This window comes from Crocuta crocuta, unplaced genomic scaffold (genome assembly GCF_008692635.1).
Source record: "Crocuta crocuta isolate KB4526 unplaced genomic scaffold, BGI_CrCroc_1.0 scaffold13, whole genome shotgun sequence".
Taxonomy (NCBI): domain Eukaryota; kingdom Metazoa; phylum Chordata; class Mammalia; order Carnivora; family Hyaenidae; genus Crocuta; species Crocuta crocuta.
In genome coordinates, this window is record NW_027530007.1 from 4,758,204 (window position 1) to 4,785,921 (window position 27,718).

The 27,718-nt window shown below is 45.3% G+C and overlaps 1 protein-coding gene and 1 long non-coding RNA gene across 3 annotated transcripts in view; both read right to left on the reverse strand.

The window, feature by feature from the left end:
- The window catches only part of LOC144231412 (uncharacterized), a 25,441-nt gene extending 8,874 nt beyond the window's left edge, over positions 1-16,567 (reverse strand). Inside the window, exon 1 of one of the 2 annotated variants that reach the window (XR_013335081.1) lies at positions 16,497-16,567. This is a non-coding gene — a long non-coding RNA (uncharacterized LOC144231412). Of the gene's footprint in view, positions 1-16,272; positions 16,444-16,496 lie in introns of those variants that run through there. The other variant, XR_013335082.1, reaches the window with a different exon arrangement.
- CAMTA1 (calmodulin binding transcription activator 1) overlaps positions 1-27,718 on the reverse strand; it is an 821,930-nt gene that overhangs the window by 771,420 nt on the left and 22,792 nt on the right. The gene's annotated exons all lie outside the window — the stretch shown is intronic.

Below are 27,718 nucleotides of genomic sequence, written 5' to 3' on the forward strand. Positions count from 1 at the left end.
CTCAGGTCTGATTGGAGCCCTTTACTGAGACAGGAGAGGCAGAGAGGAAGACAATCAATTCCTTTTCAGACACGCTAAGAAGCTCCAGCAGAGATCAGGTAGACAGCTCTGGCATGGAGCTCGGCAGAGAGTGGTGGGCTCAGAAACTAACTGAAGCCTGCATGGGCCCAAATCTATGGAATGCATGGGGGAGAGGGGATGAGGCGGGCAGGCAGGGGGGTGTCACTGAGAGAAAGAATGGAAATCCAGACGTGAACGCCCTCAGATTCCAAGTTAATCCACACTTAACCAGTAGTCACACAGGAAAGGTCTACTTTCAAGCCCGGAGGAAATTCTGCCTTTCGATGCTGGGTAGAGATCAAGAGCCACCAGCAGCACGTGAGAGAAAAACCAGGAGCACACACCATCCCAGAGGCCAAGGCAAAACGCACGTTCAACCTGCTTGGCTACATCTGAGAAACCAAATCGAGTAAGGCTGAAAAACTGCTCCTTATATTAAACAACTCTGAGATCACGGGTGATGTAAGAAAGAAGTTTCAGCAGAATAATGGAAGCTAAATTCAGACTGAAGTATCTAAATGAGAGGCAAAAAACGGGGGAGAAAGACAACTCTTCTAAGAAGTCTGGCTCTCAGATCGTACACCCTTGTTCACAGCAATAAAGTCACAACACGCAACGGCGGAAGCAAGCCAGGCGTCCTTCAGCGGACGGATGGAGAAGCTAGGTGCGGTGTGTACGTAACGGAATATCACTTGGCCTATAAAAAGGAAGGACATCCTGACACCTGCTACATCACAGACAAACCTTGAGAATAGTATACTAAGTGAAACAAGCCAGATACAAAAAGACAAATATTGCATGATTCCACTTCTATGAGGAGGTCAGAGTAGTCAAATTCAGAGAGACAGAAAGGAGAACAGAGGTTTGCCAGGGGCTGGGGCGGGCGGGGAGAATGGGAGTCACTGTTTAAAGGGAACAGAGTTTCAGTCCCACAAGAGGAAAGAGTTCAGGAGCTGGATGCTGGGGACAGGTGCACAATAATGTGAACGTACGTAAAGCCAAAGAACTGTGTACTTAGAAATGGGGGCTAAGATGATACATTTTACGTTATGCGTATTTACCACGATTATAATGTTTTAAAAAGAAGTCTGGCTCTCAGAATGTTGAATCCATATGAAGCTATGATGACCTACGATGAAAACTATTTAATGCTGGAGCGCCTTAACCTAGGTCGGCAGACCCCTGTGACATGCCACACACGACATGTGGGTTACAGGCACCGAACCCTTCACAGTCTGCAAGGGGCCCAGGCCACCCAGACCCCAGCCCAGTGGGCTGTGACCTCAAGACAGCTCACCCACTAACCTGGCACACCCTGTAAATACTATCATTTTTGGACGTGTTCCCAGATGGGAGGAAGGCTGGGAAACAGCAGCGAGAGAAACGAAGGTTAGCGATCATTTCAATTCTATTCTCAGGGGCAGGAAGTCACTTGAATTCATTTTCTTCATCAACCCACAACATTTGCTGCCAAAGGCAAAAAGAGATTGTGACCTCAGCTTACAGAAACCGGTGTCAGATCATTCAGAGAAGCCAATGAAGTCACGCTCCGGTTTTTGAAAGATCTCTGAGAAGAGAACAGGGGTAATAATGTTCATGATACATCAGACCGATGAAAATTAAGCGAGTGTGTAAGGAAAGGAGAGCACACCATGTGGCACCGATGAAGACACAATAAAGAGATCAATGAACAGGGGGCATCACGGTAAAGAACCATGTGTTTGTGGAAGCAGCACAAGGTAATCAGGCTACGTTTCGGTCAGTATGGAAGGCTCAATGCTTCAATAATAAGCATGTACGGGGGGCAGGAACGAAATTAGAGATCTACCTCAACCTATGCATTTACAAAAAATGTTTATTTGTATTAAACATCTAAGGATAAAAGCACAAAACAGGGAAGAAAGTCTAGAGAAAACACTAAGTACGTGGCGTGGGGAGACTGTCCCAGGCGCGCCATCAAGGCCAGGAAGAGTCAAAGCTGGAGTGCGGGACACACAGGACTGCTGGAGACTGCGTCACGAGTTTGGAAAATTAAGACTGAAATACAGGTGACTCGCCATGGAAAAATGACACACACACTTGTTTACAGAAAAACAAAGAAATCAGAAAGAAAAAGATGAAGAACCGACTAAAGAAAATGGCCAAAGAATGATCAGACAAGTCAAAAAAGTAACACAAGTGGCCACACCATGCCAAATCTTAGGAATATGCACAGAAATGCAAATTAACAGACACGTAGTTTTTCACCTGAGAAAAGAATTTTTTTTTTATTTTTTAAATGTTTTTATTTATTTCTGAGAGAGAGAGAGGCAGCATGAGCAGGGGAGAGTCAGAGAGGGAGATAGAGAATCCGCAGCAGGCTCTAGGCTCTGAGCTGGCAGCACAGAGCCCAACGCGGGGCTCGAACCCACGAACCGTGAGATCATGACCTGAGCCAAAGTCAGACACTTAGCCGACTGAGCCACCCAGGCGCCTCGAGAAAAGAATTTTAAAACCAAGTGCTGGTTAGCCTTTGGAGAAACGGACACTCGTACTCAACCACTGAGAACACAAAGTGGTACAACCCTTCTAGAGAGCCATGACAAAAGTTTACCCTCGTAGGTGAACAACTCTACCGGTCGGCCTCTCTCCTATGGAAATAACTGGAGAAGCATGCAAAAATATGAGAACAAGAATGTTAAGTGCATCACTGATTACATGAGCAAAATGCTGAGACAATCCAAAAGGGATTGGTTTAATTTTTTACAAATAACATCTCTGGCTATGTAGTTATGTACACTCGCACCCACGCACTGGCATGGGAAAGGAGCACAACAGACAGTGGCGTGGGCAGAAGAATGGTCAGGCAAGGAGCATGCATGATTCGTGTGTGTATGTGTGTGGGTGTCATGGCGGGGGCGGGGAGTATACTCACAGATACACGGAAACACATACATACATACATATGCATATTCATTACACACGCGTACATGATTTACATAGGTGCATCTTTAAAGTTCAGGGAAGGATATAAATCAATTTGTTGACAATGTTTCTCTCCTGGGGTGTAAATTTTAAGGAAAAGTTTCAGTTTTTAATCTCCACATTCCTTTGGTGTTAGCATGCTTCCAATGATCATTGATTATCTTTGTAATTATATACATATATGTTTGTAATTAAATATATACGTTAGTATATAAGAGAAATCTAATAAAGTGACTTCTATGGGAGGGGTAGATTACCTACGGCAAAAAGGATGTTGGTGATTTAGTATGCCCCCTGTTCTTCCTTCACAGATGAAGTCCTCTGAATATAAGCCAGTTTCCAGCTATGACCAAATGGTCTTAAAAACATCTGTATCAATTTCTTTTCAACAAAGGAATGCTCTATACTTATCAGTCAGAAGTTACATCTTCTTGAGCTAGGACAACATTATATATGGCACTGGAATCCTTAAAAATAAAAAGCCAAGACGACACAAATACAGGGCAATCTTCATGCATACCTAAATTAGAAGAAGGAGTTGTGGTCTGTCAATATGATTTCAAGCAAACAAAAGATCATCACGAGGTGAAACTTAGCAAAGGCTACATGAAACATTCACTGAAGGATCAGTCGGATTAACGGATCAGAAGAATAACCACCAGGAGTGTAACTTTAAATTCAATATGTAACCACTGCAGATGAACTCTGGCGAAACTGGTTTAACTGGAATAAAACCACCACTGTGCACGCACATGCACACGCTACCAGTACCACCACTTTAAGCCAGCAAGACAGGTTGTAAAAGAATTTTAATATATAATGAATATAAGTACCAACTTGATTTTTAAATGACTAGAAAGTCACCTTTCACCTGGGTAATACCCCGGAGAATGAGGAGATCTGTAAATTATTATTCATATAACTGAGAAATATACAACGGACAAAACTAATGCCATGAAACAAAGTTAACTCAAAGAATTCAAAATATAATTGAATAGTTACATCTTTTTTTAAAAATATTTATTTATTTTTGAAGGAGAGAGAGACAGAGCACAAGTGGGTAAGAGCAGAGAAAGAGGAAGACACAGAATCTGAAGCAGGCTCCAGGCTCTGAACTGTCAGCACAGAGCCTGATGCAGGGCTCAAACTCACAAATCATGAGATCATGACCTGAGCCGAAGCCGGATGCTTAACCAACAGAGCCACCCAGGTGCCCCAGAGTAGTTAAATCTTCTAAAAGCGAATCTAATTTACAGGAGTCCCCCCTTACCTGAGAGGAAGACCCCCAGCGGATGCCTGAAACCACAGAGAGAACCAAACCCTATATGCACTAGGTTCTTTCTTATACATACGTTTGGTGATAAGGCTTAATTTATACATTAAGAAACTAATAATAATTAATAATGAAATTGAAATGTAACAGAGGTGCCTGGGTGGCTCAGTCGGTTAAGCATCCGACTTCAGCTCAGGTCATGATCTCACTGCTTGTGGGCTCAAGCCCCGTGTCGGGCTCTGTGCTGACAGCTCAGAGCCTGGAGCCTGCTTCGGATCCTGTGTCTCCCTCTCTGTCTGCCCCTCCCGTTCTGTCGTGTTTCTCTCTTTCTCTCTCTCTCAAAATAAAAAATTTATTTTTTTTTATTTTTTTTTTAATGTTTTATTTATTTCTAGGAGAGAGAGAGAGACAGCGTGAGCAGGGGAGGGTCAGAGAGAGGGGGAGTCACAGACCGAAACAGGCTCCAGGCTCTGAGCTGGCAGTCAGCACACAGCCCAACGTGGGGCTCGAACCCACGAACTGCGAGATCATGACCCAAGCAAAAGTCGGACGCTTAACCGACTAAGCCACCCAGGCGCCCCTCAAAATAAAAAATTTTTTAAATTTTTAATGGAACTATAACAATATACTGTCATAAAAGTTATGTGAATGTGGACTTTCTCTCAAAATACCTTACCATACTGTACTCCCCCTTCCTGCTGTGATGATGTAAGATGATAAAAGGCCTACATGATGACATAAAGTGAGAGGAACGACACAAGCACCATAACAGAGGTTTGGCCACTACTGACCCCTGACAATGTCAGGAGGAGGATCATCGCTTCCAGACCGCATCTGACTGTGTGTTAAGTGATACCACAAAAAGTAAACCACAGCGAAGGGGTGACTACTGTAATCTGAATTGAGGATATGAGCAACACTATGCCTACATATGCAGACCCTCCTACAATGTATCTTCTTCCATGACCCATCTGGCCTTGGTCCCTCAATGTGAGGTAACAGAAAATACGTATTAGTCTCTGGCCCCCTGCATATCCCAAAGCTCCCAAACCCTTACAATTTTCCTACATGAGAAGACTGTCTTTTGTTCCAGTATTTGGTCTTCAACCCTGTCCGTGGTACAGGGCCCCTAAAATCCTTACGTATTCCTCAACGATAAGAGCACTCGAAGCATCTCTGGTTCTCATGAGGCAACTTCACATGGGCTCCAGGACGGCTCCTGGAAGGTGGCCGGTCACCAGAAAAACCAAGCCAAGATCAGAAGCTTGGAATCTTCAGCCCCACCCCCTCCTCCAGAGAAGGGAGAGGGGCTGGAAATGGAGTTAACAACTGATCACGAAGAAGCCTTCACAAAACCCCAACAGCGCGGGGTTCAGGAAGCTTGTAGCTCGGCAAGTAGATCCAGACGGCAGGTGACCTACCCACCTCCACAGGGACAGAATCTCCCGCACCGGGACCCTCCCAGACCTCGCCTGTTCTCTCTCTTCCTCTGGCTGTTTACCTGTATCCTTTATTATGTCCTTTAACAGGGGCACCTGGAAGGCTCAGTGGGTTGAGCATCCAACTTCGGCTCAGGTCATGAACTCGTGGTTCGTGAGTTCGCGCCCCTTGTCAGGCTCTGTGCTGACAGCGCAGAGCCTGGAGCCTGCTTCGGATTCTGTGTCTCCCTCTCCCTCTGTTCCTCCCTAGCTCACACTGTTTCTCCATCTCTCAAAAATAAATAAAGATTAAAAGAAAAACATCATGTGTTTTAATAAACTGATAAACAGGGATGCCTGGGTGGCTCAGTCAGTTAAGCCTCTGACTTCGGCTCAGGTCATGATCTTGCATTTCATGAGTTAGAGCCCGACAAGCTCTTGCGCTGACAGCGAGCCTGAAGCCTGCTTTGAGGGGAGAGGGAGAGGGAGAGAGAGAAAGAGAGATGGAGGGAGTCTCCCCCTCCCCCATTCATGCTCTTTCAAAAATAAACATACATTAAAAAAATCTTTTTTAAATAAACTGATAAACATAAGTGTTCTCTTGAGTTCTGTGAGCCGCTCTAACAAATTAATCAAACCTGAGGAGGGGGTCATGGGCCTATCAGAAGGCCTGGACTTGCCACCGGCATCAAGTAGGGTGGGAGCAGTCCTGTGGGACTGAGCCCTTAACCTGAGGTAGGCGCTGCTATCTCCAGGTACACGGCGCCAGAATGGAGTCCAATTGTAGGACACCCAGCTGGGGCTGCGGAGAACCGCTTGGTGGGAGGACCCCCCCCCAATCCCGTGTCAGAAAGGCAAGGAGTACGGCCACCGTGTGAGCATCAGGGGGACACAGGAGGACTGAGTCTTTCCACAACTCCTTCCTTCCCATCCCCGGGATCCTGTATCACTCCTCATTCACACACTTACTGGGCACAGACTATGCGCCACGCACCACTCCACCCTCTGGGGGTACAACAGTGAATAAAACAAAAATCTCTGCCCTGATGTAGCTGGCATTCTAGTGGCATCCAATCCATCAGTGCTGCCCGCACCACTTACAACCACATCCCACTGCCCGCCCTACCTCAGCTCCTCTATCTCCCTGTTAACAGGTTATGTTTGTTTCTTTCCTTTTTACAGCACAGTCACCACCTCACTTTGTGTACTCTCCGTCTCCCCCTCTAGAATGCAAGCCCCCTGCAGACAGAGATCTGGTTGTGTTTTACATGTATTCCAAGAGTGGAGAATACTGCCTAGCGTAAGCCATTCTAGTATTTGTTGAGCTGACGACTGCCTTCTCTTCGCTCTGTGGTCTCTCCCTCCCAACACAAGCCACTCGTCCCCCAACTTCTGTAAAACAAAACACAAGGCTCCCCGCTCCACACCATACCCCCCCTTCCACTTTACAGCCAAGCTTCTTTCAAGTTACAGCAATTATAGAACTGCGGGGTGCTGTGGTCTGCACTCCGCCCGCGGGCCTCGAACTCATCCTCACCCCCAGCCGCTCCCTGCCTCGCCCACTTCTTCACACACGCCAGGGCCCTTCTTCCCAGAACCGCCAGAGTCCAGAACCGCCTCTCGGATCACTGATCTCATCATGCTAATTCTTCCTCATCCTCCTGTCTCAAGTCATGAAAAGAACAAAACAGCACTTGGTAAGAAAGTCCTCCTGGCTCCCGACCTAAATTAGACCCTCCTCTCCTAGAGCGGCTGCCCTTTTCCTTCATTACCTTTTATTCAACTTTATAAACATGTACATGTTCTTATGACTTTTTGCTTCAATGGCTGTTTCCCTTTGAAGGCAAAGGGGGTCTTTATCAGCACTGAACACATACGCAGCCATCCCCGGGGACGCCAGCAGTGCCTGAGGGAGTGGCTCCTGCCTGACAGAATGGCTGGCTACCTTACCAGACGTCGGTGTCTATTCTGTCCCCTCAAGTAGCTGGTAACAAACACATTTCTATGTCTGGCATGGAGAGAATGGTTAACAACATGTATTAAGTAAATGCTGAATGAATACAAGGAAGCGGAGACACCATAATCTTATTTGCCAAGGGGAATAAAAACACTGGCATCATCTTGGCATCTTGATCCAGACAGCCTTCCGGATGTTCTCAGCTAAGCGTCCAGCTCCTTCGACACGGGCGGCTTCTCCGGCATCTGCCTCCTGCCGCACGTGCAGTTCCCAGCGCCCAGCCAGCAGCTTCTCTGGCCTCCAGAGACTGGCACACGCAGGCCAGCAACGCCTGGCAGCCAGTGGCCTCGCTCAGCGCCGCCACCCGGTGGGGGGGTTGGAGCAGGGTACCTGCGGGGAGACGGCTCCCCACGAGCAAGCTTTTCTGGATGCACCAGAGAGCCACTTCTGCCCGGCTCCAGAGGAGAGATTCCCACCAAGCTCTCGGCCTTGCGGTAGGGCTCAGCGTGCCCTCAGGGCAAGGTCTGGGTCTCAGGTCCTGGGGACAGACGGCCTTTCCCCTGGGAGCTCTCTCTCAGCCCCAGAGGCAGCAGCGGCTCTGCATGTCTGTTACTCTTAGCTTCTTTCCAGTTCTCTTTACTTCTTGCTAGCCCATCTCTCATTACTTCAGTTCCCTGTTACAGTTAAGAATTCTTCATATTAAACTTTTTCTTTTCAATGTACTGTCTGACTTCTCTTTCCTGACTGGATCCAGACTGATATGGATTTGGAATTAATTTGTATGTTTGTAAGGTAGGGTGTCACATTTCTTTTCTTTCCCACACGAATATCTAGATCGCCGTCTATTCAAAAGACTGTTCTTTCTCTACTATTCAGGAGAGCCTCCTGTGCAATAAATCAAGTTTCCAGATCACAGTGGATCTATGTGTGAACCAGGTTGCTCAACTGGTCTACGTGTCTAAACAACACTCATCACCATAGTTTGACAGTCATCTTGCTATCCAGGTCTGCTCCAAGTCTGCTCAGTGCGTTCTTCAAAAGTATTCTGGCTACTCCCTGCTGTTTACATTTCCATATACACTTTAACATCGGTTTGTCACAAAAAAAGAAAGAAAATGCATAGATTGGGGCACCTGGGTAACTCAGTTGGGTAAATGTCTGACTCTTGATATCAGCTCAGGTCAGGATCCCAAGGTCGTGGAATCAAGCCCCTTGTCAGGCTCCATGCTCTGTGTGGAGCTCAGGATTCTCTCTCTCCCTCTGCCCCCCACCCTTTAAAAAATAAGTAAATAAATAAAAATTTTTAATTTTTTGTTAATGTTTTATTTATTACTGAAAGAGAGAGAGAGACAGCATGAGCAGGGGAAGGTCAGAGAAAGAGGGAGGTACAGGATATGAAACAGGCTCCAGGCTCTGAGCTAGCTGTCAGCACAGAGTCTGTCACGGGGCTCGAACCCACGAACCGCGAGATCGTGACCTGAGCCGAAGTCGGCCACTTAACCGACTGCATTAAATTTTAAATCATATATGAATTTAAGAAGAATCAACATCTTACAATATTGAGTCTTCTGATCTATGAACATGGTATATTTCTCTATTTAGATCTTTCACTTTTCTCAATAATATTTGTTTTCTGTACAGATACCTTATATTTCTATAAATTAATTCTGAAAAGTCTGATTACATTATTTCAAATATTTTTGTTACATTATGTTAGTTGTTGGTGTATAAAATTGCGACTGTGTCCAGCATTACCTAAACGCTTGCAACCTTATTAATCATAATTAACCAATAAAGAAATATTCTGGATTTTCTTTGTACGCAATCATGTCATCTACAAAATCAGTTTTATTCCTTACGTTCTGATCCTTGTGCTTTTTATTTTTCTGGTCTGATTAAACTAAGCAGGATATTCTACTTTTATATTATATTATAATTNTTCTTCCCCAGTCTCAGAAGGAAAATTTTCAACATTTCACCATTAAACATGATGTTTGCTATAGGGTTTTTCTTAGCAATCTCTATCAAATTAAGGACTGTTACTATTTAGTCATAACCTATTCTAGGATTTCATTGTTTTTAAATGTTTTATTTATTTCTGAGAGAGAGAGAGAGAGAGAGACAGCGTGAGCAGAGGAGTGTCAGAGAGAGGGAAATACAGAATCCTAAACAGGCTCCAGGCTCTGAGCTAGCTGTCAGCACAGAGCCCGATGCGGGACTCGAATCCATGAACCGTGAGTCCATGACCTGAGCCGAAGTCGAACGCTTAACTGACTAAGCCACCCGGGCGCCTCTAGGATTTCATTTTAAATGGATGCTCAATTTTATCAAAAGCAAATTTTTGTATCTATTGACATTATCACATTATTTTTCTGCTTTACTTTATTAACTTGGTGATTTATGCTGATTTTTCAAACAGTAAGCCTATCTTTATAAGTCTGGTTTCAACCTTTTGAAACCAGAATTACATTGGGGATCAAAAATTTTGATAAATGTTGGGGCGCCTGGGTGGCTTAGTCGGTTAAGCGTCCGACTTTCGCTTAGGTCATGATCTCGCGGTTCGTGGGTTTGAGCCCCGCGTCGGGCTCTGTGCTGACTGCCAGCTCAGAGCCTGGAGCCTGTTTCAGTCTGTGACTCCCTCTCTCTCTGACCCTCCCCTGCTCACGCTGTCTCTCTCTCTCTCTCCTAGAAATAAAAAAAAAATAAATTAAAAAAAACATTAAAAAAATCTCAAAAAAAAAATTTTGATAAATGTTTCATGTTTGTATAAAAACTGCATATAGTTTCTAGATAATAGATGTAGTGTCCTATTTATTTCATATTTCATTTTATTCTGCATTTTATTTTTAATATTTATTACTTCAGTTTACTAGTTCTCTGTCCTACTGCATCTAATCTACTGGTAAACCCAGTAAGATTAACTCGTTTGTTAATTATGTAATTGAGATATTTTACACCCGATTCCTTATCAGTTAATAAAATGTGTTAAAATTTCCCACTGTGATTTTGGATTTGCCTATTCTTGGTTAATTTTTGCCTTGTGTATTTTGAGACTTTATTTTTAGGTACATACAGATGTAGAACTGTTGAGCTACTTTATCATTATGAAATGTCTCTCCTTAACCCCAGTAATGTTTCTCTGGCCTAAGTTCTACAATGTTAATCTAATTAAGCTCCCCTTTTAGTTAGTATTTCGGTGATACATCCTCTTCTTCCATTTTACTTTCTACTTATCTGCATCCTTGTAAGCAGCATGAAGTTATGATCCACTTTGTGTTTTTAACTAATCTGTGAATCTCTGTATTTTAAATGAAAAATTTAGTTCATTTTTATTTCACTTAATTACTAATATCATAGGCTTAAATGTATCTTCTTACTGTTTGCCCCCTATTTTTCCCAAACGTTCTATGTTCCTTCTTCTGTCTTTCTGCCTCCATTTGGGTTAACCAAGTTTTACTTGATGACAATTCCTCCTTCTCTGTATTTTTCCTCTACCAGTTTGGTAGGTATATATTCTCTTATCATTCTTTTAATGACTATCCAACATGCATCTTTGATTTAACGGTCTTAAGTAAATTAATATTTTTACCACCTCCTGAACAATGCAAAACCACAGGTTACTAACTCTATTTACATCCCCACAACTTAAATGCTATTACTATATATATTTAATTCTACATATATCATAAACCATACAAGATACTATTGCTGTTCTCTACATCGATACATTTGCATCCACCCTCGCTTTGTTCTTCACTTTTCCTGCACCTTGAAGTTCTCATGCAAGATCATCTGCCTTCTGCCTAAAGAAAAATCTTTACTTTTAGTTCTTCCTCCATCCAGTGCGGGTCTGGTCAGATTACTTCTTTCTGTTTTTTGTTGATATAAAAAGATGGTATTTTGTCTTCACTTCTGAAAGGTTTTTTGCTGGGTACAGAATTCTAGACTAGCAGCTGACCTTCTTGTTTACATTTTTAAAACATTCCATGGTCTCTGACTTCTACGTCTGTTGAGAAATTAGCTGTCAGTCTTATTGCTCTTTTGAATGTACTATGTGATTTTTCTCTGGCTACTTTTAAGATTTTCTTGTTATCTTTGGTTTTCGGCAATCTTATGTTTCAGTGAGATTTTATTTGAATTTATCTATCTAGCTTAGGGTCTACAGTATTTCCTGAAGTTGTGATCTGATACTTTTGTCTATTACTGACAATTCTCAGCCATTCTCTCTAAATACTGCTTCTGTACCATTCCTCCCTCCTCTCTTACTGGATTTCAATTACATACTCATTCAACATTTTCACTGAATCTCACATCATACATTCTTTGATGTATCCTATCCATCTTTCTCCACATTTCTCATCGTTCTGAATATTTATTTTCAATTTATTGCTACTACTAATCTGTGTTAAGTCTGTCAATTAAGATCTTAACTTCAATTCAGGTATAATCCTTCAGTCTAGAATTTACATCTGGTTCTTTTTTTTTTTTTTTCTTTTTTAAAAAGTTCCTGTTTCTTGATTCTTAATCTTGTCTTTCATTTCTTTAAACACATTATATATTGGGGCGCCTGGGTGGCTCAGTCGGTTAAGCATCTGACTTCAGCTCAGATCATGATCTCACAGTTCATGGGTTCGAGCCCCGCGTCGGGCTCTGTGCTGACAGCTCAGAGTCTGGAGCTGCTTCAGATTCTGTGTCTCCCTCTCTCTCTGACCCTCTCCTGCTCACACTGTCTCTCTCTCTCACACACAAATAAATAACATTAAAAAAATTTATAAACATATTATATATATCATCCTTTTCTAAAATGCCATTATCTGGAACCTTGTGGGTCCACTTCCATAGTCTGTTGTTTCTCTTGGTTTCAGCCAAACTGTCTTCAATTCTCATCTACTGGATGAGTGTAAATAAATGCAGATATCATCTGAGGCTCTGGGTAATGTTATCTTCTTCCAGAAAGGATTTACATTAATTTCTATCAAGATCACCGTGATCCAATCAAAAACTGAGAGGATTTGCAGTTAGCACTTCTGAGACACTAGTATTTCTAGTATGCAGGCCTCTGGGACTTCTACTCAAAGCCCAAGAAGTTTTCCAGGGTCCTTTCTCCCTGATCTGTCTCAGAGTATCATTTTTGTCCCACACCTTCCAATCCCTTGAGTCCATCAAAATTTCTGTTGAGCTTTCCAGATTCTTCCTTGCCTGCCTCTTCTTGAATTAGCAGGTTCCTCTAGGGCAGAAGTAGATTCAAATCTGATCGCATATCTATGAGCTTCCCTCCTTCCACAGACCTTGGCCTCACAAATAAATTTCCACCATCTTCTAGCTCCCCGTTACCTTCCACATAAATTTTGGTAAATTGTGTCCAGCTTTTCTACTTGAAGAAAGGGAGTCCAACCACTTAATCTACCATTTCTCCACTCCCATATTTTCTATCTTTGGATGTTTATACTTCTTATGATTCTCTTCTATCATTTTTTCAAAAATTTGGAAGGAAGTAGACGGGGCGCCTGGGTGGCTTAGTCGGTTAAGCGTCCGACTTTCGCTTAGGTCATGATCTCACGGTTCGTGGGTTCGAGCCCCGCGTCGGGCTCTATGCTGACTGCCAGCTCAGAGCCTGGAGCCTGTTTCAGTCTGTGACTCCCTCTCTCTCTGACCCTCCTCTGCTCACGCTCTCTCTCTAGAAATAAATTTAAAAAACCTTAAAAAAAAAAAAAATTAAAAAAAAAAAATTTGGAAGGCAGTAGAGATAAATCCATTTCAATGAATAACTGCTTAACCAGTAATCTCCAGTTACTCATTTTATTAATACATCTTCTAAATATTAAGGATATTAAACCACTGTCAAATATGTGGCAAGTATTTCTCCCAGTCTGCCATTTACATTTTAATTTTATGGTATTTTTTAGCACACAGAAATGGTGAATTTATATGCAGTCCAATTTATGGCCTTTTCCTGACCAATTTTGGTGTCATTAACAGCACTGAACACTATGTAACTATGGACCCATCTTTTCTTCTAATATTTTTTTTTCATGTTTATTTATTTATTTTGAGAGACACAGAAAGACAGCATGCAGGAGGAGGAGCAGAGAGAGAGGAGAAAGAGAATCCCAAGCAGGCTCCACGCTGTCAGCTCGGAGTCTAACACAGAGCTACTATTTTTATTATTTCTACTTTTTACATTTTTAGATTTTCTATAAGACATAAGATACAGACCTAAATTTATCTTTTAGTTGATAAGCCAACTGTCCAAAATCCATTTAAATAAATAACCCTCCCTTTCCTCCTCTAAATATCTCAATCACAAAAATTAAAAGATATTTTCTTAAAATTTATAGAATTTTCCTTTGCAAGGTAGCACTGCTGATCCCTTCCGCTCATCCTCCTTGCTACGCTGTCCTCCCTTGGTCTCTGTGAGCCTCCCAAGCCTCTTCCTCTCCGGCTATTCCTTCTGAGTTTCCTTCATAAGCTCAACTCACTTCCTGCTCTCTTACTTTCCAGAGAGGATGAGGGAATGGTTTATTTCTCAAACCCCCCTCTTTCCGGAGTCTCCCTACTCTCCTCGGGAAGTGTCACCTGTATGTCAGTTTCTTCCAGCTCTCTCCTGAGCACCCAGATCTATATCCAACTGCCTTCTTGGATCTCTATCGAGATGTTCCACAAGTGCTTCTAAACTCAACTATATAAATACGGAGTTCAACGTCTTAAAACTTGTTCTTCTTTCCACATTCCATTCTCTACAATAAGTACCACTATCATTCAAACTACCGTCTGAGTAATTTCTCCCCTGCTTTGCCATCACATCTTAGAGGTCATGATAAACCCTGCTGATTCTAGGTCAGATCCTTCTCTACTGCCACTGTCTAGAAACAAGTCTTCATTATCTCTGGTATGGAGTCCTCCCCAGATTTCCAGCTTCCCTCCAAACCATTTTCTAAGTTGTCCAAGGGGTGACTGTATAACATGAAAATTTGATCATTTTACTTTTCTGATTAAAATCTCTCAGTTGATCCCTATTATTTATGAGATAAAAACATAAACCCAGTGTCATACAAGGCTTCCTGTGAGCTGGCTGCCGCTGGTCTTTCTAACCTTAACTCCTCCATCTCTCCTTAAACCCTGCGCCGGCCATTCCTGATTACCCAAGTCCCTCCTGCTTTCACTCCTTTACACAAGCAGTTCCTTCAGCCTGGGAAGTTTTCTTGCTGATTCTCTTTGCCTAGCAAACTCCTAATCATCTTCAAATAATCATCTTCATTTTTTATATAATGGCCACCATTTATATGCCTCAAATTTATCTTGTACATACATACTTCATAATTTCATTACATCCTTTATTGTACCATATTGCTTTTTATGTATGCCTTCCCACAGAACTGTGACGATCTTTTCCTTCCTTCCAAATGGCTAGTCTTATCTCAGGGTTTGGGGCACACAATAGGCACTTAAAATGATCACTGAACAAAGAGATGAAAAGACAAAATGCTTAATTAACTAGCTTATAGACATTACCAAAAAAAAAAAAAATTTTTTTTTTAAGTAGCCTCCACAACCAGCACAGAGCCCTACATGGGGCTTGAACTCACGACCCTGAGAACAAGATCTGCGCGGAGATCAAGAGTTGGATGCTCAACTGGCTGAACCACCCAGGGCCCCCACCAAATTGGTGTTTCTTTAACAGAAAACTATACAGTGACATTTGACTCAAAACAAAACCCTAAGAATCTCATCATCTAACAAATGTATCTCTGAAGTTCTGCAAATAGTCCAGAGGCACTATAAGTAACAGTAATAAGGTTTTACGTTAGAAATTTAGGGGCGCCTGCATGGCTCAGCCGGTTAAACATCCGACTCTTGATTTCAGGTCAGGTCATGATCTCACGGTTTGTGAGTTCAAGCCCCGCGTGAGGCCCCGTGTGAGGCTGCACACTGACAGGAAGAAGTCTGCTCTGGATTCTCTCTCCTCTCTGCCCCTCCTGCTGTTCGCACACACATGCATATGATCTCTCTCTCTCCCTCTGTCTCTCAAAATAAACAAACTTACACAAAAATAAAGAAATGTAACCCCCGCAGAAATAATGGTTGGGGGACCCCCTTGGTTAAGGAGGTAAAATGTGTCATTCAAAAAACTGGCTCTGTATGCTCTACACCAAAAGAATATAAAGCTAAAAGTCTACATAACTACAGCAAAACACTGTCAAGCCTTTACAAAGGAACAGTACAAGATACTCCTTGTTTTTGAACTTCTGTAAAAACCTTCACACCCATTTCCTAACTCTGGTACAACTACAGCCCCAGGCAGGAAAGCTGCAGAGCTTTATTTAGGCAATTGCTTCCTCATTACAAAGAGGATAAAAAGAACCATAACAAACATTCAAATAAAAAAGTGGCTCCATGTAAAATGAAGAGTAGATAAAGTAAGTTTTAGATGGGGAGAATGTTCTCATTTCTCAGATCCTCAAAACAGATTTGTTACAAATGCTTTCGAGAATCTGTATAATCTACTTTGAGTACAAAGAAATCTCAGTTGAAATTTTAAAATCAAACGTGTACAGTAAGAAGTGATAGAAATATCCCATTAGCCTGTTTTCAAAACTTACTCACGGATATTTCAGGAGCCCCGGAGGCCTTGTTGCCTACATCCTTGGGAATAACGCCTGACAGTAACACGGACACAGACAACCACTACCCTCAGACTTCCAGATCTCAAGCCTGGATATTTCAATCATCCATGTCAACATCTTCTAATCACTAAAAAGCTAGAAATCAGAGACTAGAGCACACCGTGTCCCGGTAAACTGATAACCGCAGACCCCCCACCTACCGCGCTTGGCTGTGAATTTCCGTCTCCTGTGTGTATGTTGCCACACGTCCGCGGAAGGCTGCGCACTCGTGAGGCAAACATTTGTGGAGGCCCCACCCACAGCAAGGAAAGAGTTCCTAACCTCCAAATTCTCCTCCCTCTCCTAAAGGTAACCGCTACCCTGATTTTTTAATTCATTGTTTCCTTGCTTTTCTTTGGGATTTTCAACCTATGGAAGTCTTTAAATATCAGCTTTAAGGCGGTATCATTCACATATGATAAAGAGTATTTTAGGATAGTCACAAGGTTGTGCAAAGGTTGTGCAAACATCATTGCAGCTGTTTTTACCTTTATTGATTTGGTCAAGCTGGACTTTTCTGGGATCCCTCCCTGAGTCAGCCTGAGATTTAAAAGGTGGAAGCAGAACAGCCTCAGCTCTCACAAAGTGGGGACAGGCAGAAACGGGAGCCAGAGGGTTCTAGTTTGTCTACTTGCTTCCTCTTCCAACACTAGCTTTGTTCCCCAATGCCCAGCCCCGATGACCAAGAAAAGACACCCTACCCCCTACCCCACCTACCCCTAGGTGCCAGGCAGCAGACCTGGGAAAGCAGCGGCTGCCAGAGGAGACAGCATGTCCCACCCGGCTCCCCAGCCCCCTGCAGGCTGGCCCCCACCCCCAACCCAGAGCTTCAACAGGGGCTCCCTGATGCTTCTCTAACCGAATTCTCCCTCTGGGCTCTTCTTGGTCTAGCTTCTCCCACAGGTGCATACAGTCTGTTCTTCTAACAAATAAATCCCTTGTTCCGCAACACTCGTGGTGCTTCTGCTGCCCTGACTGGCGCCCAGAGTCACTGGTCTTCTCTGACACTGGCTGAGCAGTGGCTCTTTTCAAACTTCACGCAAATAGAATCAAACAATACATTTCGAGATTCCTCCATATCACTGAATGGAGCTGTACTTTGCTTATTTCTCATTGTTCTTTAATAACCTATTTTATACTATACGCCATTTCAACAATCTTTTTATTAAGACATTATATGCAAACAGAAAGAAACACAAATCCCAAGTCTATTTGTGTATGTCCATGTACACGTATCACATCCATAATCAAAAACAGAATATTACTGGCACCCCAGAAGACCTGCTAATCCACCCGCGCCTACTCTCCAAAGATACCTACTTCTGACATCCAACCTGTAAGTTAATTTTCCTGCTTCTGAACTGTTTCGAAGTGGTATCCAGAAGCATACAATATAGACAATATAATTTGAGAGTCTGGTTTCCTTCACACCACATAATGTTTGTGAGTTATCCATTTCCTAAAAATATAGAATAAGTTCATTCATTTCCATTGCTGCACAATTTTACATTATATGAATATAACACAATCAATTTTTCCATTCTGTTGTTGATGAGCATTTGGGCTATTTCTGGTTTTCGGGAATCTGGCATCACACTCCTGAGAACGTTCCTGTACGTATCTTTGGTATACATATGCGCATGTTTCTGCTGGGAATATGCATAAGCAGGAGAGCTGCCCAGACACGTGGCGTGCTCGTCTTCCACTCTGATGGATAATTCCAGTTTTACATCACTAACGTAGATGCCCTTCAGCAGTGTACGAAAGCTCCCACTGCTCTCTGTTCCTTCCCAGCACTTGATGATGTCTTTTTTAATTTAGTCATCTGGGTGTAAAATGGCATGGTGCCATGGATTTACTTTCCTTTTCCCCGATGACTGGTGAGGCCCTACGTATGCTGACCGCCTATGAAGTGCCTGTTCAAGTCTCCGGCCCATTTTCTATTAGGTTTGCCAGTCTTTTTCTTAGTGACTTTCAGGACTTCTCAAAATATTCTGATCACAGGCCTCTGTTGGCCAACCTATTCTACAGTCTGACTTTTCATGCACTTGATGGTGTCTTCTGATAAACAGTTCTGCCAATGTAATCTAACATATCAACCTTTTATTTTACATAAAGTGTTTTTTGCGTTTTATTTAATATTTATTTACTTTAAATACGGGCAAATGAACTAATGTTTTATAATGTATTATCATTAGCTGTGGTATCTGTTAACTCATGGAATTCTCCAAGCCATCTTTAAAAAGTAAGTAGGATAGGGGTGCCTGGGTGGCTCAGTCAGTTGAGTGTCTGACTTTGGCTCAGGTCATGATCTTGTGGTTTGTGAGTTCGAGCCCCATATCGGGCTCTGTGCTGACAGCTCAGAGTCCGGAGCCTGCTTCAGAATCTGTGACTCCCTCTCTCTCTGTCCTTCCCCCGCTAATGCTCATGCACGCTCTCTCTCTCTCAAAAAATAAACATTAAGAAGAAATTTTTTTTAAAAAAAGTAAGTAGGATAGATCACGCAGCACCTGGGTGGCTCAGATGGTTAAGCATCCGACTTTGGCTCAGGTCATGATCTCATGGTTTGTGGGTTTGAGCCCCGGTCAGGCTCTGTATTGACAGCTCAGAGCCTGGAGTCTGCTTCAGATTCTGTGTCTCCCTCTCTCTCAGCCCCTCCCCAGCTTGCACTCTGTCTCTCAAAAATAAATAAACGCTTAAAAAATAAAATAAAACAAAACAAAACAAAACAAAATAAAATAAAATAAAATAAAATAAAAAGTAAGTAGGCTCATCTTGAAGGCACACAGGCTGGAGCCACACTCAACAGGAGAAGAGGCTGCCAGATCCAGCCATCTCGTAGAACCTCAGCATCGTATAATAAACAACTCATACCAAAAGCGCTCTTCAAACCACACCTAATTCTCACCCACATAGCACATATGCACATAACATTCCACCACATACAGAGAACATGTGTTACACGTGCATACATCACCCCTATTAACAATTACCCACATACACAGTAAAAACACATAAACATTTACCCCCATACACAGAACGTAAACATACATACATATAACACTTACCCACATAAACAGAACACAAGCATGCACACATACATCTAACATTTACCTACATGCACAGACGTATACACTGACCCACACACAAATGTAACAATTACCCATGTGCACAGAACACATTCACACATATATAACATACATGTAACATTTACTCACACACACATAACGTTTCTAGTCCACGTTTCAAAAACTAAAGAAGTCAACCCGACTGAAGACTAAATTGTATTTCCAATGCAATCTCACAAAAGGGTGAAAAGATACAGGGCTAAAGCAATAACACCAGCATCAATTCACAAAAAAATCACAAGTAGATAATTTAGTAGTACAGATGAATAACACACACACACACAAAAAATCAAACCGTAAGAAAACTGAAAATTAATGAGTGGGTTTGAAGGAAAACAACTATTTTGGTAAAAGAAAGCCAAGTGAGATTAATCCTCACTACATATTTGTGAAATATTTTTAAAGCCATACTAAATCTGTCATCAGCATACACTTCTGTCAGTGTCGGAGACGAACAGCACAGTGAAGGGAATGCGGAAATGTCCCATGCGGACAGCAGTACTTGCTCTCAGACTAAGAAGACGGCCCGCAATGGAATTACAAGAGACCATCAGTAGCCAGTACCTACCCTGAGAACTCCCTACATAAGGTTTGAACTAACCTCTTGATCTTTTTTCCAGATCCTTCCCTGACTAAGCCAACAACATCAGTTTTCTGACAAGTGAAGTTTCTTGGAAACTCAGCATCTTGTAAAATACAGTGTCTTTCCAAACTGGATGGGCGCTTCATCTGGAATGCTCACTGTCATCTGGGATTAGATGGAAGATGGAACAAACACTGAAGAGCCTTACAGTACAGACAGAGTTGAAAGAATAACTTGTTACAAACAGGTGCTCCAGCACATGAGGCTAAAATATTCAGAGAAGAAAAAGGATAAAGGAGGAGACAGGAAAAACGGAAACAGACAACCTCTGTCCAAAGAGACATCAGACTCTGAATGTGATCTGCTATCTGAGGCTTAGTCCAAACTCGGGAGTGTCAGCTGGTCCCAGTGATCTGTGTTCTAATAATGTAACTGCACATTTCAAAAAGCCCACCTGACTATTACAAATGTTCCCCTCCAGATTTCCTTTTGCTTACTTTTAACCACAGCGTGTTTAATTACGACGAAGGCTTCTTTTGAAAGCAGTCAACAGTACAGTTGAGGTGGTGATTCTCAACCCTGGCTGCACTTAGAACCTCCCGGAGAGCTTTTAAAAATCCCTAGCCTATTAGGCACCTGGGTGGCTCAGTCGGTTAAGCGCCCAATTTCGGCTCAGGTCATGATCTCGCAGTTCGTGGGTTCAAGCCCCGCATCAGGCTCTGTGCTGACAGCGAGCTCAGAGCCTGGAGCCTGTTTCCAATTCTGTATCTNAACATTCAGCCAGGGGTGAGAACCACCAATACTGGGAGAAAGAGCAGGGACCGGTTTCTCCAAGCTTCTCCGTGAGGGCATTTTTAGGATATTGTACAGAATCAAAGACCCACATACACACTCACCAGGACACCCAAAAAGTGTTCCCCCCATTTCTAAATACCTTCTAAAGTGTCAGTACCAGCCCCCCATATGAGGGCCACTGGTCCAGAAAATGAACGTGTCTGGTCTGCACTAACTTGGTCTCCACCCCTCTGGGCATCAGCTTCCTGAGCCACAGTTCAGGTCCGTCAGGCTCTAACATGCGTCCAACACCCTGGGCTCGCAGGCCTCACCGCGGCAGCCGCCTCCGGAGGCCAGAAGCCCAAGCAGGCAGAGCGCAGTCCTGCTCCCCTGCCTCGCCCAGACCTTCTCTGCTTTTGTCTCTTTTCTAGATTTAGGTTTCCCACAAGTTTATGTTTGAAAAAAATGGTTCTGCTGTTACAAAGAAACTTTTTAAGTTTGAAAACTGCCAGGCCTTCCAGTTCAAAAGTACTAGTATTCAACTGCGGGAACCCGGGACACACAGGAGCTGAGTCCACATTCGTGAAGAGGTAGCCTCGGCTCCTACATGGCATGTGTGGCATGGCACACGGTGCCCACAGGGCCTTCTGTCTGTGAGGCAGTCCTCTGGAGAGGCATGTGGAAATTCTGTTTCTTCTTTTAAGGACAGATGCCTGGGCTGGAGGACGAGGTGGGAGCAGGGTGACCAGCCAGCTCTAAGACGGCTCCCGTCCTCCAGGCCCCCAGGGTAAACTCCCACCCCTCAAGTGTGGGCAGGAGGACCCACCTGGCCCCCTGAGACCTGCGTCCGAGCAACAGAACACGGCCACATGAAGACTACAACATTACGACTGTTCTCTCCCTTGCTGGCTTCGAGCCAAGTGGCCACGTTAGGAAGGCACAAGTAACGAGGCGCTGGCAACTGTCTTTAGCTGATAACCAGCCAAACACTGAGGCCCACCGTCCAAAGCTCACCAGGAACTGAACGCTGCCAACAACCCCATTAGCTAGGAAGAGGATCCTTCCACAGTCCAGCCCTCAGATGAGACTCCTGGCCCAAACCCTGCATGCAGCCTCCGGAGACCTAAGGGCAGAGGCCCGGCTAGGCCCTGCCTGGACACTGGACCCACAAAAACTATGAGAGAGGAACAGTATGGTGTTTAATCACACAGCGTGTGTAGCAAAGGACGGAAACAGCACCTTCCACGGTCCTACAAGAGCAAGAGCGGGCACAACTGAAGAGCTGGGAGAAGCCCACGGCAGCAGCTCAGCCACAGCGGGGTCCGGGCCTGAGAGAGGCCGGAGCAGGAGGGCGGCGAGGCTGGGAGCATCGCCACCTTAACGTGGTTAAATTTATATCCAGGCAACAGTGGAAAGCCCTTGCAGACTGTAAAGCTGGGAAAAACAGGATTTGATTCGCATTTTCTATTTTAAGAGGGTAACTCTGACTGCTGTGGGGAGAAGGAACTGAAGGAGATTCAGAACAGAGGCGAGGGAGGCACTCGGAGGCTCCTGCAGGGTCCAGGGTAGCAGCAGTGCTGGGAAAACGGAAGGGTCACAGTGAAGACAGAACCGGGCTCATGAGCCTGGATGAGAGAACAACATCCTCCTTTCCCTAAACTCCAAGTGAGATGTGGTATCGTGTCTAACTGTGAGTAGAGGCAGCAACCTCAGCAACACAGGCTGCACCTGTGACTTGTAAATCACAGACGGTTTTCATCCCAATTACCCAGGTCAGGATCCAAAGTAGCAGTTGTCTTTATCATTTCTTCAAATGTATGGTAGTTACGGACCCACCACTAGATCTTGTTTTGTAAGAACATTTAAGGAGCATGCATATATGTTGGCCTATCACAAATCACAGCTGTGATATATTAAAATTTTGGTACTATTTCAGTACACTGGTTTCCTTTGTAATCCCAGAAGTGGTTTGCTTTAAAACATCCTTCTGAGGGCCACCTGGGTGGCTCAACCGGTTAAGCATCCAACTTCCACTCAGGTCGTGGTCTCAAGGTTTGTGAGTCCGAGTCCCGCATCGGGCTCACTGCTGTCAGCCTACAGCCCACTCTGGATCCTCTGAGCCCCTCTCTGCCCCTCCCCCACTCACTCGCACTCTCTCTCTCTCAAAAATAAACATTTTTAAAAAGATAAAAAATCATCCTGAAGAAGTATCCACAGACTTCTTCACGCCACCACAAAAAACCCCAAGAAACCCCTTTTGGGGGGNGGACTACAATAGGGGCAGCAAATCTGGGGAAAGATCTAGAGTCCAGGTCTGGACAAGGTGCCTGAGGTGGCTGTACCCACCTGGGTAGGCGTCTGATAAGTTGGGGCCTATTACCTGGGACACACAGACGGCATCCGAGCCTGTCGGTAGGTGAGAATACTGAAAGACAGTGCGGCGTGTGAACACAGACTGCAGGGCAGAGCCTGGGGGAACCCGACCCCTGAAAGGCTGGACGAGAAGGTGTGCCTGGGGGCTACGAGGAGGCAGCCCGAGAGGAAGGTGCGCCCTGGAAGACGCACAATCCGGAGCGCAGAGGAGGGTCTGGGGAAGGAATGGGCACCGATGCTGAAAGCTATTAAGAGGCCACAGAGCGTCTGCCGGGTTTGGCGACTTGTATGATGCTGGAAAAGACGGGCAGTGTCACGGGAGCCGCGGTGGAGGGTGCAGGCAGGAACCGAGGAGTAACCAGAAAGTGAGAATGTAGAGGAAATAAGCAGATTGCTTGCTTGAGAAATTTTCACGTGGAGGATTTAAAAATGGAGCTGCTGATGGAAAGGGAAGCTGGGTTTTGTGGACATTAATCTGGGCGATCCGGTAGGAACGGAGGGACAGAGGATGCAGGATGGCTGCCAGATTCAAGTCCTCTGCAGGAGAGAGGGGTTGGCGTCCGGACCTCCTGTGACCAGACTGGCCTCTGACAGAGGGGAGGAAGGCACAGTTCGGTGGTAGAAAGATCTGGAGAAGCAGCTCAGAAGCCGAGAGGCGGGGGTGGTGGTCTGGCGGGAAACACGCAGAAGTATGAAGTGGTCGTGGAGTCGGAACAGGCTTCAGTGGTGGAGATTCCTAGAAAACTGTGGGTGGTGAGAAGGGCTCTCTTGGTAATCAGGAGTTAACAGAGACAGAAGTCTGATCCTTCATCCTGCTTCTTTCCAGCAACACTGAGCTGCTCGGGTGCGGGCACACGGAAGCCCGGAGGTAGGCAGGGCTCAGCGGGAACAGGCACCTGTCCGGCTGGGTGCGGCAGCAGGGGAGAAGGGCCGGAGAGTGGAGGGCGTCTGTGAGAGACGGACTCCGTACTACGGACCCTGGGGTCTGAGGCAGGGAAACCAGAAGGGAAAGGAGGACGCCTGCAGATGGAGGCTCAGAGAAGGCCCCTCCGAGGAGGGCATGAGCGGCACGCAGGTCACGCACCAGGGAAGCGAGGGGAAAGGTGGGCAGCCGTGGGTGAGGAGAGGAGCTCTGCCGACAGCAGGACACGCCGGCCCGCTGGCGGGTGGCCGCAGAAGGCCCAGCAGCTGCCTGGAGCCCCCCAGAGCCCCAGGAGAGAGGACCACTCAAGCTCCGTGCCTTGCCTCCGGGAAGTGACAGCTCTGGTTGCACCTGTTAGTTATGAGATGGGTCCCCGAGAAGGCAAGCTCCACAGGGCAGGGATCCGTTTGGTTCATGCCTGTTTTGCCCAGAGCCCAGCATTCCACAAACACAGCTGTGTACGACTGTTATGAAAACGCAATGAAGTGAAGGAAAAGCCGAGGCAGGAAAGGACTGAGCTGTGTTGTATGCAGGACGCACTCCCCACCGTGGCACTAACCACAGCGGGTCCCAGGGAAGAAAAGGCAGATGCTCTATCCGGACTTCAGAGACCCGGCCAACCACGGACAGGCTGACGACAGCAGCTGACAAGGTAGGTGGTGGGTGGGGACCCTGTAATGGCTGCTGACAAGAATTCTGTCCGCGGACCTGGGGGCACGCGGACGAGTCATCAGCACATTCTGCTTTAGTGTAAATAACCGTATTAATTCTTTTTCCAGGTATCTCCAACTCTATAAGCCATTTCTTTTTTCTTTTTAACATTTATTTATTTTTGAGACAGAGAGAAACAGAACATGAGCAGGGGAGGGTCAGAGAGAGAGGGAGTCACAGACTGAAACAGGCTCCAGGCTCTGAGCTGGCTGTCAGCAGAGAGCCCGACGCGGGGCTCAAACCCACGAACCGTGAGATCACGACCTGAGCCGAAAGTCAGACACTTAACCGACTGAGCCACCCAGGCGCCCCTCTAGAAGACATTTCTTGGTCTTGCTCTAGGTTCTTGTCTCAGAGAACCCATTCCAGCAGACACCAGGCTCAGCCCCTTCCTCAGAGGTCTTCCCTGAACTTCTGCACCGTAGGCGGCTCCCGCTTCACTCTGTGCTTCCCTCGTAAAATGAACCACAATTCTCTTTCCTTCACAGCAGAACTCCCACCAAGAGTCCCTAACACTTGCAACCCCCACATCCTCACCCATTTGCCCTTCCTCCCACTCCAGGGGGCCTCTGCGGCCACCACACTGCTGAAACCACTCATCAGGGTTGCCTAAATCCACTGAGGATGAAAATCATCCTTATTTTATTCAACTTCTCAGTGACCTCTGATTATATCCTCTGCAGTAGGAAGATTAGTGGCCTGGCAAAGATAGCCACATCCTAATCCCCAGTACCTGGAAATATGTTGTGTTACATGGCAAAGTTGCAGGTGGAATTAAGAATTAAGGCTGCTAATCAGCTGAGCTTAAAAATGGGGAGATTATCCTGAATTATCCAATGGAACCAATGTAATCATGAGAGTCCCTAAAACTGGTAGCAGGACGCCGGGGAGGTCAGAGTCAGAGAGAGGGCGGGGCCAGAGACACGTTACACTGACGACTGCGAGGGTGGAAGCAGGGGCCATGGCCACGGGATGTGCGCGGCCTCAAGCAGGCAGATCTGGCCAGGGAACTGCTTCTCCTCCAGCACCTCCAGAACGGACCACAACCCTGCCTCCCCCTCGACGTTACCCACTGAGCCCAGTGCCGGGTCTGACCCACAGAACTCTAAGACAGTAAATCTATGCCGTTTTAAGCCACCAAATTTGTGACAATTTGTTACAGCAGCAGAAAGGAAACTGATATGCCCTCCCTGAAACACACTCTTCCCTGGGCTTCCACCTCACACTTGTGTGGTTTACCACTACCCCTGGCACTGCTGCCTCCTGCTCCGCTCAGGGCTTACCTCACCCCTTCTCCTAAATAGCCTTTGCCCCAGGGTGATCTCAGCTAGTCTAATGGCTCTCCAATTTATATCTCCAGACACTGTCTCTCTCAGACTCCCAGACAGCTGCCACTTGGGTGTCTAACAGACATCGCAAGCAAATCAATACACCACCCCCCCAACCCTCCCGCGGTCTCCGCTGTCTCTGTTATGAACACCAGCACTGAGGTCATGGCTGAGGCCACAAACAGGTGATCGTTCGTGACTTCCCCTTTCTCCTACCTCCTACGTCCAGTCTCACGAGTCCTAACACCTCACCTCCAAATTGTATCCCACTCTTCAACCTCCCCCCTTAAGATCGCCAGTTATTGCAGCAGCCTCTTCACTGGTCTCTCTGTTTCCCCTGTTGGCCAACAGAGCAGCCAGAAAAAAACTTTTGAAAATAAAAAATCCATATTATGTCACTCACCTCCCAAGAGCTTACCCTCCAGTGACTTACTCTTATTCTTGAAATAAAATTCCACATCTTTCTGCCCACCAGACACTTCGAGAGCTAGCCCCTGCCTACCCGATCTCACCTTCCAGACGCTCACTGGCTCCAGCCAGAAGTCTTTTTTAATTGTTCCCCAAACCAAATGCATTCTTGCCTCGGGGCCTTGCTACTCCCCCTCTAAGATGTTCTTCCCCCTAGATCCTCAAACAGCTGGCCCTCTTCTACCATGCAGATCTCGGTTCAAACATCACTTCCTAAGAAAGTCAAACCACCCAACCGAAGTACTCACACCTCACACCTCCGTATCCGGTTGTATTTTCTTCTAGGCACTCTCTGAAATTCCTGTCTACTGTCCACTTGGGTACTGTCTTTCCTTCTAAACTATAAGCTCCATGAGCACACGAATTTATCTGCCCAGTGTCCTCACCATCTTCAACCAGTGAGTGGCACATATGAGGCCCTCAAAAACACTGCTAAGCATAAATGACAGCATGAAACACAATGGACTAACATGCAGTCAAGAAATACGATGCTACGGATCACGGTCAAAGTCCTAAGATACATACAACATAGTAAGAAAAGGCCAGATTACAAAACTACATACACAGTAAGCCTATTCTGAGTTAATAAATAAAATACACAGCCACGTAGCACAGAAAAAATGTCTGAGGAGACCTCTATCAGAAACTCAACTGTTTCTATTTTTTTTTTTACTTAATTTTTTTTTTTTTTTTTACTTATTACAANACTGACAGGCTGACAGCAGTGAGCCCAATGCAGGGCTCGAACTCATGGACCACAAGACCATGACATGAGCCAAAGTTGGGGCACTCAACTGACCAATCAACCAGGTGCTCCAAAAAAGTCAACGGTTTCTTCCTGATGGTAGACTCTGGGGAAATTTGGCCACCTTTCTACCTGTGCCACGTGCTGTGGGAACTGACAGGAGAGGGGGGGGGGGGGGGGCGGCTCTCCCCCGNAGGCAAGAGCTACTCCACAAAGGACAGGACTCGGCTTCCTGCCTCAGCCCTGCTCCTGCCCTGGACAGGAGTGACTTATCTGGCCCCTGTGTCTGAGACAGAGAACTGAGCGCACCTGCCTCGCTCCTTCCTTCCTTCCGTGGGTCTGGAACCCGGA